Source organism: Ctenopharyngodon idella, chromosome 3 (genome assembly GCF_019924925.1).
Source record: "Ctenopharyngodon idella isolate HZGC_01 chromosome 3, HZGC01, whole genome shotgun sequence".
Lineage (NCBI taxonomy): Eukaryota > Metazoa > Chordata > Actinopteri > Cypriniformes > Xenocyprididae > Ctenopharyngodon > Ctenopharyngodon idella.
The window spans coordinates 17033426-17050516 of record NC_067222.1 but is presented as its reverse complement, the minus strand read 5'-3'; the positions used below and the strand labels follow the sequence as shown (position 1 = coordinate 17050516).

Below are 17091 nucleotides of genomic sequence, written 5' to 3'. Positions count from 1 at the left end.
TCCTGTTAATGTTTTTGTACACCACCATGTTTTCCCGACATAACCCGTTACTTGGAAATACTGCTTAATTTTCCAATAAATCATTAAAGTTTTATTATAAAGTATTAAACTATTATGAAAAAAACTCTGTGACTGTAACTTCTTTACTTCTGTCAGGAAATCGTATGCATCCACTGGGAGAATAAAAAGATTCCCTTAAGAAATACTTATGGATTTGCTTACTTCAAATTTCTTTAGAGAGTAAAGTATTATTTTTCCTATGTTTACCCAAAATAGTGTTGAGAGCATTAATGAGTTCACATGTAATGTCTGTTTCATTCACACAGAGGGCGCCCTCGAGCTGAAAGTCCACAAGTGAGAAACAAACAAATACAATAACATACAAATAATATTTTAGACAATAAACAAGTTATGGCTCAACAGAGACTCATAGAAATCATAAAACTTATGTGATATACATGCTTTCATGCCATATTGTAATTATGATAATTAATTACAAGTGACTTGAGCGAAACACGTTCTTTAGTTATAATACCTTCTGCTTTCAGAGCAGCACATTCTTAATAAAGACAACAATAGTCTGAATTAGAGCTACTGTAATGAGTAACAAAATTGGTCTTAGATATTGAAGAGCACTGATGTGTCTCTGACAGAAAATGGGTTCATTAAATGTCAGGCACTAATATCTGTTGGGCTCTTATTAGTTATAAGAGGTCATGAAATGGAGAATCAAAAGTATTTGAAAGAGTTCAAATCAGAGGCTAAAATCAGTCTTTTATTTCTAAATTATGACCATGTGTGATGTAAAAATCATACTAAGATTATAAGTGCACCTCAGGAAACATTATAAAATAACTTCTGATCTGTAAATATCACTGATGTTAAAAGAGAAGAGCTGTTGGAGAATGTTGTATTTAATCAGATTGTTGTGTTGTAGTTTCAGGAGAAAGTTCAACAGATGAAGTTTCACATGAGCATCAGATTCCTGAGATGAAAGACCTTAGACTGGTTCTGCTGGGAAAAACTGGATCTGGGAAAAGTGCCTCTGGAAACGCCATCGTCGGCAGAAACGTGCTTGACTCCTCCGTCAGCTCTCAGACGAAACAGTGTCGGTTTACTAAGAATTGCTGATAGTGATAAAGTTCTAAGAAAATTCACAGGAATTTGTGGGCATTTCCTCACAATTGCCTCCTCACTAGGATGAAAGTTTTTGTCTTTTCTTCACTCAGAGTTGTTCTCAGATTGGTCCTGCTCTTAAGCTAAGAAAGACTCCTACGTAGCATAAGAGATTTTAAGGTAAATTAGGGGCTTTCTGAGATGATTCTTAGAAGCTTTGAGAATACAGACTGATCAGTAAAATAGAGTAGATGGTGGAAGAGAATGGAAGGACACACTTCACCAATGACATGTTTGATGAAACAGAGAAACACATTCAGGAGATTCAGAAGTTAGATGAGAAAGTGAACAAACAGGAGCATAAAGAGGTCACTCAAACTGAATGGCAGAAAATATACTGGAGGTTAGTAGAGGAGTCTCAACAGGAGATATGGTGATCTGAGCTTTCCTTACACTTCCTGAAGCATTCATATGAGCTTCTGAGTTTCCTCTTGCAGTTTCTGAGGCATAACAGCTCAGAGCAGTGACCCATCTGCTTTTCTGTTTAATCTCGGGATGTTTCTAACTCCGGCATGATCGGATAAAGACAAAAAAGAATGACTTCAGATGACACCAACTATAAATCAACGTAATAATTGCCTTAATGAGCTCATTATTTCTGTCTAAAATTAATACGTTAACAGGTTTGTGTTATCTTGAACTGAACATTTGTGAAATATTGACATTAGTTGGACACAGTCAGCTGTGATAACAGAATCTGGGGGTGTATTACAGAAAATTTCTATCTTAGGTCTTAACTTAAGATATGATAAGTTAATTTATGATTTTTCACAAATTCGTATTACAGAAGTAAATCTTAACTTGATTTAGGATTCTTATCCTATCTTACAAAATCTCATCTGTAGTTAGGAAGCCTAAAATCAAAATGGAGAAACAACGGCGCACTTCTAATTTCAGTACGGCAGAGATTGAAAGTTACGTTGAAAAGGTAACGTTTTATTCAGCACGTTTTCACCTTCACTCACTCACAAAGATAAGGAAATATTTTATCATCAAAGTGCAGCACATCCTTTGGGTCCTCCAAAAGTCTCTCCACCATTAATTAATGTAACGCCATTCTCAAAAAGGCTTTTGTACTGTGATTTTTACCATTGGATTTCAAAAAGATTTGAAGTTAGGACACCAGTGGGGTTGTCCTAAAGTTAAGACAGCCTTTATGACTTTTTGTCGAGTTAGGTTGCTTCTGTAATACCTGTTTCCTATCCATAGCTAAGATAAGAACTTTCTGTAATATGCCCCCAGGTTCATAAAGTGTGAGAAACATCAAACGCTGGTGTTATGGAGGAGGAGGACAGCTCATCATGGTTCCCTAGAAAGACAGATGACTAGGCTTTAGAGCAGAAGACCTGAGAAAGAAACATCATGATCCTTGATGATTTTCACTTTGTCATCTGCACTACATTCAATCCACTATTTCGCAAAAGTGAATTTAAAGTTTGCTTAAACACTTTTTGCGTTAGTTCCCAGCATGCACTGCGTACTGCTGTTTTAGGAGAGTAAATGTTGAAGTTAAGTGTTATATATTATGCATTTCTGAGAAAAGGGAAAGATGTTCATTTGTGTTTGACATTTAGGAGAGTTTGTAATTAAAGGTGGAGTAAGTAGATTTTCAAAAACACTTAGTTGGGAACCTGGAAGCGCTGAACATAAACAGCATAGCAGAATGACACAGAAGAGTCATTACTAAGTCATTATTTTTGTTTTGTTTTAGCGCACAAAACGTATTCTTGTCTCTTCATAACATTAAGGTTGAACCACTGCAGTCACATGACTGTTTTAACGATGTCTTTAGTACCTTTCTGGACCTTGAAAGTGTTGATTATATTGCTGTCTATGGACGAGTCATATACCTCTCAGATTGAGGGTGAGTAATTAATGACAGAATTTTTATTTTTGGGTGAACCAACCCTTTAAATAATGACATAATCAACAGGTTAGTTAGAAATATAATGAATATGTGATATAGTGTGGATATTTATCAAAATGCTCCTCTCTAGAGTTACTGAATGTCTTTTCTAAAGTAAATGTGACATTATTGTTCTCCAGCTGTTTTATTGGCATTTATTGAAACACTAATTGCATGAGACATGATTAATTTCATTAAGTTGTTCTGTATCTTCTGATGTTCATTCATGTTTATTTGTTGCTGTAACTAGTAGTAAAGAGGAAAAGATGATCGGTTCCACAGCGATCTGTCAGCACACATTAAAGAGACACAAAAACACATTTATTGACTGAATTTAGTGATAAAATGGGCTTGGAGTTTTGAAGCTGATACATTGTTTCTTTTCAGACGATGATTGTGATTATGGGTTAAAAAGCTGCATTTGTTCAGTACACATGCGCGCCGAACCGAAAATGTTTATACCGTTACACCCCTACAGAGAAGAAGAGAATGTTTTTAGTAAAGTGCCTTGGTGTAAGGTTGTGGGTTAATTAAGTGCATGCAAAAACAGTTCCTCCAGCTGCTTCTTGAAGGGTTATAAGAGTCTCAGCAGATCGAATGGAGGTCAGCAGCTCATTTCAACAGACTGGAACAGAGGCGGTGAAGGGTCTGGAAGTCAACTTTGTGCCTCGTTATGAAGGACAAACAAGGCGCTGTAAGGCGAGTGCATATTAAAAATGAGCCGTGATGTTGATTCAAAGCATCAGATGTGTCCATCATCTGGACACTGAATCGTTTCAGATTCCTGCTGTGAACGAGGATCATCAGATACGACCTTCACCAGATCCCTGCGTGAAACAGATTCAGATTCAGGTAAGATTACTTCATCCATCTGTCTCACCTCTAAAATGATACTCAGTTCAAGTCTTCCTCTCAGTTTGATTCACTCACCTGTTCTGGATCATCGTCACGTTGACAGATGAACCGCGTTTCCTTCTGAAAACAACAGACTGATTTATTATTGCATACTTTGGTTTCTAGGTGATTTTGTTTTGGAACCTTCAGAAAACTTAAACTCGATTTTTCTCAAAATTGACTTTGCTGTATGTATCGACTTCAAAGAGGTGTAGCTCAGTCATTTTTGTCTGTCTGATTCCAACAAATCAAACAACATTTTGAAGGTTTTTTGATATAAACAATAACTAATTTTTGAAAATTTGCTCATTACGACTCATTTTGCCAGCACGGGTCACATATATAAATTCATACTCTAGAAAGCTGTTTACCAATGCAGCAGATTTATAAAAAATGTTAAAGCTGATAAAATGAATGAAAATGTGATTGATGATGACCTGAGCTCTTGTGAACTAGTGTCAGATGTAAAGACTGAAGTACGATGTTAGGAAAGATCAGTCTGGACTCACCTGAAGATCCTTTTACGCAGCATGAAACAGAGAAATGCCAGAAGAAAGATGATGACGAGAACAGAAAGCCACAACAAGTGATCTATACAAGCCATTGACAATAAAATCATGAATACATAAACCAGTGAAATCAGATGATCACAATAACAATGATATGATGTCATGATAACAATGATTAATCAATATTAGAGTTTAAAGCTCTTGATGTTTTACCTGAGAGCTGGAGAGACGGAGTCACTTCATCCAGAACATCTTTAAAACACACAATGATCACAAATATCAGACAATATGACAGAAAACAAAGGCCTGTTCACACTCAAACTGGATTGAGTCTGAATCAGATCTGAATCAGTGTTTTATTAGTGAATTAGACACACGTTTATCAGCTGAAACTCACCTGAGTTTGGAGTCGCTGCAGTTTCATTCCTCACTGAAAAACACATTCACAATCATCAAGATTCACTTACAGAAGATTCACGTCAACAGAGTTTGATCTGAATCAGGACAGATTCACTTCAACACAGAGTTTGATCTGAATCAGGACAGATTCACTTCAACACAGAGTTTGATCTGAATCAGGACAGATTCACTTCAACACAGAGTTTGATCTGAATCAGGACAGATTGATGTGTTTTACTGAAGTGTCTCTCTCACCTCTGAACATGGTCTCCATTTTCAACTGAAATGAAAGAAAGAAGCGTTAGAGCAGCTTTTATAGAGTTCATGAAGGATTAAATATGGAAACAGATGAATGATGAGAGAGATTGAGTTGATTTACTCTTTTAGAATCACAGATGATCTCATGATTCAGATTCACACAGCGAGAAGTGATGAGATGATCAGATGATACAGATGTCGCCGGTTCACTCAGTTTGTGTGGATACTCTGGATCTGCGATCAGACACCCGTCCTGAACAAATCAAACACAGGAGGATGAAGTATTGTGTATTGTGTACTGTGTGTGTGTGTGTGTGTGTGTGTGTGTGTGGGCGTGTGTGTGGGCGTGTGTGTGTGTGTGTGTAATGGTCACCTCTGAATACCAGCTCTGCTCACAGTCTCCATTGAGTGTCTGACTGAAGACAGAAGACAGAATCACGTACACAAACCCCACTGCTGTCTGAATCTCTCCACACGACACACTGATGTTGTACATGATCCACTGCTGAAAAAATGACTATGTTAAAGCACAGAACAAATAAATGAATTGCTTGATTGATGATAGTGTTTTCAACAACAACAACAACAAAAAGGCCTTAAACTTCAGTTTGTGATCCTCTCACAGACTGGGAAACAGTGGATTATTACTTGTCATTCTAGATCTCAACAGCATCAGGCCTCATTCAGTCACCAGGATATCCTTCATTTAAAAAAAATACGTATTTTTCTTCTCTGCACTTCTCCTCTGCTCTCGCTTGTTTCCTCTTTAGCTTTCTAATAAATTTTCCTCTGTATATTTTGAACATTGTTGGCTCAGTGATGAATTGCTTATATCTCTTTATTGGAAGTCGCTTTAGATGATAAAATGTTTGAATGTTCAAAAATGGATTTGTTTCCAAAAAATAAATGAATCTACCCAATAATAACAGAGTAAAAAACAGAGTTTTCAGTTCAGTGGTCACTTCAGCAATGGCTGGTTAGCTACAAACAAACACAACTTTCTGCACAGCATTAAACGTATTGATTGACAATATATATATATATATATATATATATATATAAAAAAAAATAATAATTTATTAAACTGCTAAACACAAAATCCTGTAAAATTAATGATGAATGTTCAACTCATTAAAAAGATATATCACATACATGGCTCAAGTTAAGCGGATCCTAAATCACACTCGTTTGAGCTTAGGCAAAAATCAAGCAACTGCGATCAAGTTCTTTAGAACTGCACATGCGCAGTAGCGCTCGAGGAGACACTTCGCGAGGCGTTCTACACATTACAGTAGATATGAGTGAAGCGGTAAATAAATAAATACCTACACTACTGTCTACTAAATGGAGAGAGAGAGAGATGGATCCTGGATGAGCGTGCAGTGGTGTTCTGAAATGAGCAGGCAAACAATGACCTCAGTTTATTTATTTTTTTATAAATCAAATGTAAATTCATGTCTGTAAATTTTAACGTTGTCACATTTTCCTCGTTAAATGAACATTACTTTACATCAAAAAAGAAAAACAAAACAAATACAATTCTATTTTGTATTTTTACATTGTTAATGTAATTAATGTTCTATTTATTAAAACCTAGTCAGTGTCATCAAGTTAGTGTTTTAAGCATTTTTACATTTATTTCAAAATAATAACTAAAGGAAGTAACAATTTAATCCTCTATGGTATGCGATATGATATCAATGAGGGGAAAAAAAAAAAAATGGTGTTTTTTTTTTTCCTGCTTAAAATTGGACACTATAACAATATCAATAAACATTCATTAATTTTTAATTTATTTATTTTTAAAAGTTCATTTAAAAGTCTCATTGCCATAGAATATCGATTTTCAGCTGGTATCATTGATGTATTCTGTGTCTTGTACACTTTCTATTGTCACATTTTGTAATATCTGCTTTGTTTTATTTTTTGTAATATGGATTATTTTCTCACCCTAATTTTTTTGAGGAGGCACTGCCTCCTTTGCCTCCTCGGAGGAAACGCCTGCAGTTTTACGGACTGACACATATTGTAATAAAAACCAGGATTTTAATCACACAGCACAGTTAATAATCGGAAGAAAGATCGATCTTGCTGATTTACTCGAAAAGTCACATGTTGTCTTTCGTGTTTTACACAGTCTGCTTTATCCTCCAAGAATACTTCATTTATATAGCGCTTTTCACAATCCATATTGCTTGTACTTAAGAGTTGTTTTGACAATATAGGTTACCTACTAGCTAGCCATCAAAACTGATGTGATGATTTTAATCGATCATAACTAACATTTCTTTTTTCATTGCAGGAATAACATTTATATGCTTTTGGAACCTAAATGTCACCAAAGTCAGTGTGTCTGAATCATATCTGAATATAACAAAAGTGGAAATGACACTTAGGAACAGCTAGACAACCATCAAAATGTAATAGCCCCATGATACTGAGTAACCAACAAACTAATAAGCACATGATTTGGGCAGATCTTGCTTTACCTAGAAACATGAGGGTTTGACATAAGAAGCAGTCCTATTGTAGAATGCTTTGCCATGCTCCTATCCTATATAAACTGTTGTTTTCTTCTTGCTGGTGGGATTCTCTTTGATTGATACGAGGTCCTCCGGCCGTGATTAAAGCATATTCTACGGCATAGTCTGGAGTCTGTCTGGTTATTGCTGCGCAGAAACACTCAGGGGAACACTCAGCCGACGTCGATTAGGAGACGCGCTAGAGTATAAATTATTATTAAGCGTCAATTCGGGGACGTTTAGGCGCGTCGATTAGGAGACGACCCAGGTAAACTTAAGTCAGGTGCATAGGGGAAAATCTACGACAATTTGGCGAGCCAGCTTCAGGAGTCCTCGGAATGTCCCTCAGACGGGCTAAAATGACTTAAGGTTAAGGTAGGACAGACTCCATACTTTCCTTACAAATGCTTCTAAATTAATTAAAAAGTGAAATTGCATTTTGGATTCTGTTAAGAACATTTTAGGAGAACACTGGTGATCACATTTAAATGATGTTTACTTTTGGCTGTTAAGGGCAGTGAGTGATTATGGTTGATTTAACCAAAGTGTTGAGTATTTTAGATGTTGTGATTGAGTGCTCCCAGCAAGCTGCTAGTAAAACTTTGTTCCTGCAAAGAGCAACCTGTCATGTATGCTGGAGTTAGAAGTGCTAAAGATTCTACGCTCATATGAATACAAGTCGAGGCAGTGATAGTGTTGGACAACTAAAGACCTGTGCTCAGGGTGAGACAGTAACATTTTGAGTTAGTGTTGATGATCCTGTGTATAGATGCTAGAGACCTGACACTCGCCTGCGAATTTGGGTAGGTAGTGATATAGCAGCTTCACCATGTTCGGGAAGGGGAAATGCCCTGAGATGCTGTAGCACTACAACTTGCTCTTTGTTTTAATAAGACTTAATTCTGATTAAGAAAGAAATGTTGAACGAGTTGAATATGACTGATAGATTCATTTTGAAATAAATAAATGAATGCTGAAGTTGTTAAAAGTATAAATAATAGGAATATGCACCTGTGGAGCACTCTGTGAGAATTATGATGTTTTGAATAGTGGACACACTTTTGACTTTGATTTACTTGTGTATTGGCTCAGATTGGTTTCATAAAAATTGAATAAATAGTAAGATGACTGCAGACGTCTAGAATCCTGCTATCCCTGGGAGAGAGTATGAAAAGTTGATCTATTGCAGATATGCTAATATTTTGGTTTATTTAGTTAATTTAGTTTAGTAATTTATAGTTTCTAGTAAAAAGAAAAGACAAAGAATTCTTTGCTAATACATTACACCATACTCTATATTAATTAGAGAAGTTTACTGTTTTTTCCTGCATTTCGCAAAGAAGGATCTGCTTGCTTTTTCCTGCAAAGAAGAACTAAGCTTATTAATAGATTGAGGAACTGCTGTTGTGTTGACGGTCCGTGTACCTTCGGATAATTTGTTTTCTCGTTTTTGTCCTATAAATGGAAAAACGGAGAAACCATTCATTCATCACATATTCGACCCTCCTCGTGAGCATAAATAAACAAATCTCGAGTCGTTTTATTTTTGTTTTAATCACACTTTGTTCTAATCCGCCAAATGGAAAAACAATAAAACCAAAATGGATAAACAGCTTGAATATTCGATCTTTACATGGGCGGGAATAAAACGCCCCTTTCCGCTGATTGGTCAACCAAAGATCAAGCCGCACCATCAGTTCTTCAGCTCCAGAATCAGCTCCGCGAAACACAATATAGTAGCCTCTATCTATCCGATACATTTGTACGGATTATTACAGAGTTTATTGCAACTACATTTAATCTTTCTCATCAAACCGCCAGACTAATAAATGGCTCGACACCACCCGTGCCAGGGCAGAGCCTAGACAGAGCTTTCTTCTGCGTACACATAAATTCGCGTGCCGTGAAACACTAATTTATCGTATTAAATCATTTCTGCTCTCACAACTATTTGGCACACTTATTAGCCTACTTATTTAGCTGACCAACTCTCAAAATCTGTGTGCCGGAGGCTGCGAGGAGAGACTGCATAAGTTAGTGAAGCGCGGAGCAGAATCGATTCAAGGGTCAAGTCAAGACATCTTCATTTATATCGCGCTTTTTACAGTACAGATTGTAAAGAAACTTTTAATGCGTTCTTGCCGTTCATTTACGTGTTTAAGGGTAGACTATGAAACAACACTTTGAACAATAAAGCCAGAGATGCATATATATTTTTATATTTATTGCCATCTATTACCGTCATAAATTAATTAGTCAAATAAGGCTACCTAGATTTTTTAAACAGCTATATCTTATATAGGCTTATGCCATCTTTAAATTTAAAATCTTAAATTTAGTCAGTAAAATTAGAGTTTGACACTATTTTGTTTCAACCAAAGGCATCTTGCGCTGCAGAGGTGCACAGCAGCATCTGAAGTTGCTTTAAGATGCATTTACACAATTTAAGGTCCGCAGCAAATACAAAATGCTTTGAATACAGAAATATGAAATAAATTACAAGATGAAACGAATATGAAATATCGCCAGTAGGTGGCAGCAAGTCACCGTGTTAATGAATGAGTCATTTTATTCAATCGATTCGCGTTTGAAACGCTGATTCATTCAGTAATAAAAAAGGCTGTATGGCTGGTGAATCACTCAACCGATTTGTTCAAAGACTCGCATTCATTCACGAATTAACTAGGTTACTCTGTGCGCCTTATGTTGCGAGTCGCACAATGATCTGTGACTTTGCTTTAGAAATTTAGCTGGCAGAAAAAATAAAACATTGTTTTGAGGGACATCAATTAATACTCAGTGTTAATGAAATAAACTCGGTGTATTGCTCAAAACAACAGTCAGGACTGCTGATCTGCACTTGAACTTCACTACAATGTAACTACATTCTCTCTGCGCTGTTCAGTGAGTCGCGCATTTTTGGCACACAGATTTCGAGAGTTGATCAGCTAAATAAAACAGCGGTGTGCCAAATACACAGGCTAGGAGTAGTTGTAATTTGAATTATGCGGTTCTCTTGAGTGTTCACATTTCAGACCAGGCAGCTTCTGGAACATTTTGTGGCAGGATCGATCACAAGCCAGACTGTCTGAGAGACTGAGAAACAACGGAGCCCATACACCACAACACCATTGCCATCACTGGCTGAAGATCCAATGCAACAGCCCAACAAGTTCAAAGAAAAAGAAAAGAGCCAGGACAGCCCTCAGCCCACATGAAACTTCCACAGGTCAAACTAAAAAGGACAACTGGCCAGATAAGCAGATGAGTTAATACATGTTGTCACTAACAAACATACTTAAGGTTTGTATTCACAGGTGACGGCAACCTGGTTCACTTCTCCACCAATAAGGACCAGTGGAGGTGCGGTTGTGATCTGAGGGAAAGGAGGATCTTATTTCACTATGATCAGCAAAATGGCTGAAGAGGGTGACACCTGGGTCCAAGTCTCTCGTCTCAAACTACACCAACCAGCCTCAGCAACCCCGCACAGCAGAAAGTGAGGGATCAAAGGTGCGTGCTGGTAACGCCCTCCCTCGCCAACCAGGGAAAACCCCATTGCAACGGCTCGCAAAGAGTCACCCCGGGGAAGATGTCCATGGGTAACGAGATGATCAACACACCTGGAAGATGATGTGGGACTAGGTACATTATTATAAAAATAATGAATAATCTAGCAACTATTATTGAAGAAACATGAGGGTTTTAAAAACCTAATGCAGACATTGCTTTCAGGGAAGTAAGTGCAAAACAGGTGTTGATTTAAAAAGAGGCACGGACACTGGCAAACGGTGAATGCAGGTGAATCAATAATCAAGCACTTTGGAACAGTCACTTAGCTGGAGAATTAATAGATGAATGTTTTTGCAGGTGAAGGATCCACGGGGAACGGAGAGCAGACGACGGATGGAAGAGGATAATCTCAGGTGAGTAACAGGTAAGGAGTCCAGGTACGTGAGACGTAGTGCTTGCCATAGACATTGTGCTTTCCATTGACGAGAGCAGACACCGTGGCGCAGGGAGTGAGAGTCTTTATAGTGTGTGTTTGATGAGTGGATGGCTTGCAGGTGATTGGTGACTGAGTGCAGGTGAGGAACCAGAGGGATGCTGGGAAATGGAGTCTGGGGAAGGTGAGACAGACGGTGACTCTGACGATTACAACCATAGATGCTACATTTTTTTAATTTTTAATAGTTGCAATAGTTGCAATAGTTGTTCTCTAAATAAGAGAGAATGTATGAGTCGCTTCGCCGGACTAGGTCCAAATATACACCCTTTTCACATTTTAACTTCTATAGCGGTGAATGAGAGACTACATATATATATTGTTCCCATTTGCTCCAATAGCAAAGGAAAAACTCCGCAATAGTGTTTTCAGAACTTAATTTAAAAATAATGAGAGACTGATGTCAATTTTACCGACATTTGACCATAGCCACATTATTAGAAACACCCTAACAGCAGTGTTAACTAGTTTTTTTGTAATTTGATGCAAAGGTAAAAATAGTGTTGTTATATTGTACATACATTAAAAATGGAAATATAAAACTTTGCAGGATTTACGATGCTGATGACCATTAAACCGTGTCATCAAAGTCTGTGAAAAAGCGATGAATATTCTCCTTCAATCTGATTAAAGCTTGCAAAAAATCTGACTAATCCAGTAAATCTGTGAAATATTGATTATAGAAAAGACAACCCGTGTTTAGGAACTTTTTAAAGTTGTGAGATCATAATACGACTTGCAAATTTGACATAGGAGATTGATTTGTAAGGGAAACACATTTAATTTCTAGATTATTATTAGCTATAACTGGACTTCCAACATACCACTAAAGATTTTAATGTTTTAATAAAACATGTATTTAAGCAAGTTATGTGGTGGGCACAAAGCTAAAACCTAGACCAAGAAGAATGTTAAACATGTTAAACAGACATCCCAGCAAAATAGAGTAATTGCTCAAACAGCAAAATTCTGAAAAGCTTTCTTAATTCACAATGTGGATAGAGTCTGTGATCTGGATCAGTGGATCCATTATGAACTATTCCACTATGAAAAAAATGACCTAAATTGGCTCCGAGTTAGTTTAAAATAGAGAACATTTCATGTCCATCAGTTGACTCTGGAAAATAGGATTGTGGGGAGGTAGATAAAGATTTAATGCCATGTCAGTAGCTAAGGCTATTCCTATGACAAGAGCTGGGTTATACAGAGTCCATTTTGAAACAATGCAAAATTAGACAAGATATTTGTGTTAATGGTAAAAATGATATTCCTTAAAGACCCCCTGTGGTGAAAATCAAGTTTTTAATGTTGTTTATATGTCTATATGGTGTTCTAATGTACTTTCAGACAAACCATGTGCAAATTCATAAGGTATTAAGGGATACAATTGTTGACTACAGGGGGGCTTTAATGATAATTAATAATATTATGAATTCTAAAAAAAAAAAAAAATTCTGGTTAGACCTTATTACACAGGTCCTTAAACAGTAAGACCATTGCAGGGGCAGGTACCCGTGGGGGGGGGGGGTACTCGTCATCTCCCCTTCAGCACTCATCATCTGCACCTGGATTTCCTCATCAGCACTCCCTATATTATGGACTTACTCCCTTCACTCCCTGTCCGTTCTTAATGTTGTTCTACGTGTGTTTGGTTGTGTCTTCTCCTTGGTTATTAATAAATACTTGTTAATCTCTGTGAACGCCTCATCTCTACAACCCAGCACTGTAACACAAACACACATACAACTGAATCTTCATTTTTCAAAAGAAATGCATGGGAATGTCCTAAATGACATCTGATGTTGTATGGATTGTTTTTTAAATGAGATTGTTGAAAGATAAAATGTTCAGAAGATGGTATGTGTAAGTGGCAAAACTGGGAAAATTGGTTGTATTTTCATTCCAGCTTGGGATGCTGATGGAAGGAATATGAAAAAATTATGAAGGATATCAGGTGGCATTGAAGTACAATTTAGCAGTGACTTATAACGGGATTATTCAGTAAAGAACATATAAATTATGTAAGCATAAATTCATTTTGATCGTGTAAAAAAACGAATGGGGGGGGGGGGGGGTACTGTGATGTGATGTGATGATTTTAATTAATCATAACTAACATTTCTTTTTCATTGCAGGAATAACATTTATATGCTTTTGGAACCTAAATGTCACCAAAGTCAGTGTGTGTCTGAATCATGTCTGAATATAACAAAAGGGGAAATGAAACTTAGGGACAGCTAGACAACTATCTAAATATAACAGCCCATGATATTGAGTAACAAACGAACTAATACGCACATGATTTGGGCAGATCTTGCTTTACCTAGTAACATGAGGGTTTGACATATGAAGAACCAATCATATAGAATGCTTTGCCATGCTCCTATCCTATATAAACTGTTGTATTCTTCTTGCTGGTGGGATTCTCTGTGATTGATACGAGGTCCTCCGGCCGTGATTAAAGCATATTCTACGGCATAGTCTGGAGTCTGTCTGGTTATTGCTGCGCAGCAAGTTACTCAGCACTCAGCCGACGTCGATTAGGAGACCACCCAGGTAAACTTAAGTCAGGTGCGTACGGGAAAATCTACCACACTGATTACTGACAAACTGTATTTAAACGGAATCATATTCAAACATGTTTCTGTATCAAGCATGCATATGTATTAAACAGAGCAATTTCATACCTTACGCAGATGAGTGATGGAGATGATGATAGCTCCTGGAGCTGCTGGATAGGGAGAAAATGAAAATATATTACAGCGCTAGTGAACTATAACCTTTAGTTTTCTGAAGGCAGTCAGCCACACTCACTGCTATAAGAAGGCTAAAGGTTAGGGTGCCAAGTCTGCTATTAGCATACTTCCTTTAAATTAAAAATAGGAAAGTATACTTTCAGTCTACTTTTTATACACTTCTCAGACTTTATGTACTTCTGGGAAATATACTTAAAATTGCACTTAAGTATACTTGACTTATACTGGCAGAAAAGTCTATGTATATTTGGCCTATACTTGGACTTTGTGTTTTGATTGAGATATACTTAAAAGTATATTTATAAAAGCACATTGTTTGAAAATATTGATTTATAAAGAAAACAGATATATTCCTGATTCTGAGTATCTGAATTTTTGTGTAGGCTAGTCTAGTGGTAGTGTATATAGGAATTTACTTCAAATCTGCTTCACTTCAACTTACCCACAATTAAGTGTTGATAAAAAAGGATTCATGAAGCGAGAATAAAATGTTTTTAAAATGGAAAGAGTTAAAGTACAGTTAAAGGTACTGTATTTCAAGTAGCCTATAAAAAATAATACCTAAATAGAACATAGTAATATACTAAAAGTGCAAAAATACTATATAAAAAGTAAACTATAAGTGTGATGTTATGTTCACTGAAAGAAAACTTACAAGTATACTTGCACTAAACTAGTAGTTTACTAAGAGTATATTTCAAAGTGTACTTTCATGTCTACTAAAATGTACTATAGTATTAAAATAGTAAACTACTAGTATACTTGTAGTATAGGTGCAGTACAAATGAGAAATGTAGCTGTGAACTAGTTGTGTACTTAAAGTTTACTACTGTTACACTTATAGTACACTTAAAAGTATACTTCAGTTGGGCCAATTTAGTCCCAAGCTGTATTGAAATAGTACACTTACAAGTGTACTACTAGTACATTGATACTAGTATACTTACTACATAAAGTATACTTAAAAAATATACTTGAACATTACTTAAGTATACTTGATAAAATGAACTTGAAGTATACTTTTTTGTAAGGGTGCGTATCACTAATCTTACAGAATATAGACTGGGCTCAGACCTGCAAACTCAAAAGAGGTGAAAAAGGTGACATTTTTACAGGACTCGAAATTAACATTTTTATCTCAACTTCAAAAAGTTAAGAGCACCAGCAAAAATTTAGGAGCAACTATATATATATATATATATATATATATATATATATATATATATATATATATATATATATATATTGTTTTATGCTGCGTCTTTAAACACCTTTACCTTATTCTTTATTATTCTCAGGTTAGGTAAGTAAGTCAAATTTGATCTAAATTATAAGCACTTTAAAATACTTACAATCAGACAGAAGACTTCTCCGTGGTCTGTTCAGGTTCAACGACTTAAATTAATGTCACGTGAGGCAGAGTTTAGTTATCAAGTTATAAGTTCATTTATTTATTACAGTTAGTATTTCTAGCATTATATATATTCCACAAACACTCTATACAAGTGATTAAATAAAGTATAATATCAAAAAGTTCTTCAGTCAAGGCATCATCTGCGCTGGTTCTGGTGCTGGAGAAGCTCCTCAGGTGCGAAGCAGCATCTGCTGTTCTCTTCTCGTTCCAGCCTTTTATAGACGATCTGACCTCTTGAGGTCATCTTCTCTGGAATTCCCCTCATCTTAGTCTATATATAAAGGCTTTCGCTTTTGTTTGCTTTTGGACTCGTCTTGCAAAACTTCATACAAAGGTAATTATCCCTTTTTGTACTTTATAGCAAAGCTCTTTCTAATACATGTTTTTCTCTATTCTACCAACATGCTCCAAATAAAATCTTAAAACAACAGTTGTAGTGTCTTTCTTTCTAAACTACATTCTTATTAAAGTACTTTCAAAAACCAGTTGTTTTGTCTTTCTTTAATAAACAATTATTACATTCTTTATTAAATGCTTTACAAAACCAGTTGTCTCTCATTCTTTAATACAAACATCTGTTTTCTTACCAGTTATCTTTTACATTTTTTCAATATACAAAAGCTATCTTTTATATTTATATTGTTCTCACATATTTTCCTCCATTTTTCTCTATAAATCAAACATCTATTTTCCTCCAAGTTATCTCACATCTGTTTTTCCACACAAACAAGGTATCTGTTTTTTCTTTATCTTCAAATCACAGTTGTGTTGTCGTTATTATTACTCTTATAAATCACTTATTTCAATAAATGTTTTTTCTTCTTAAATCTCAGTTGTGTTGTCATTATTATTCTTTATAAGCAGAAGAGGTACAAGTAGCACAGAAAAGTTGCATTTCCTAATGAAGCAGGGTGTGGCTGATATCAACAATAACAACAATTATATCAGGGCTCAACATTAAGCCTTGTGTGTTCAAGTAAATTGGTCTTTAACTTGTCTGAGTGAAAAAAGTTGCTTGTCTGGAAAAAAATAGGATTTGTAAAGGATATTGTAAATTCTGAAGCAATATTCTCATCAGTTCTATCAGCTTTGACATATTTGAATCTGCATATTTGTGATATTTACCCTGAGGGCTTCTTTCCCCCTAATCGTATTAAATGTATTCATCTTTCATTTTAAATTCTTAAATTTGATCAATAAATTCAATTAATAAGACACCATGGGGCTGTTACCAATCAAATTAAATGAAGT

General features: G+C 36.0%; 2 protein-coding genes and 1 long non-coding RNA gene across 5 annotated transcripts in view; 2 read left to right on the top strand and 1 right to left on the bottom strand.

The window, feature by feature from the left end:
• LOC127508114 (obscurin-like) overlaps positions 1 to 17091 on the top strand; it is a 536232-nt gene that overhangs the window by 347736 nt on the left and 171405 nt on the right. The gene's annotated exons all lie outside the window — the stretch shown is intronic.
• LOC127508193 (gastrula zinc finger protein XlCGF7.1-like) overlaps positions 1 to 17091 on the top strand; it is a 186020-nt gene that overhangs the window by 9887 nt on the left and 159042 nt on the right. The gene's annotated exons all lie outside the window — the stretch shown is intronic.
• Positions 11863 to 16620, bottom strand: LOC127508261 (uncharacterized). The gene is made up of 2 exons (XR_007928759.1): positions 15779 to 16620; positions 11863 to 14401 (listed from the first exon to the last, which is right to left on the bottom strand). It is a non-coding gene; the product is annotated as an uncharacterized LOC127508261 (long non-coding RNA).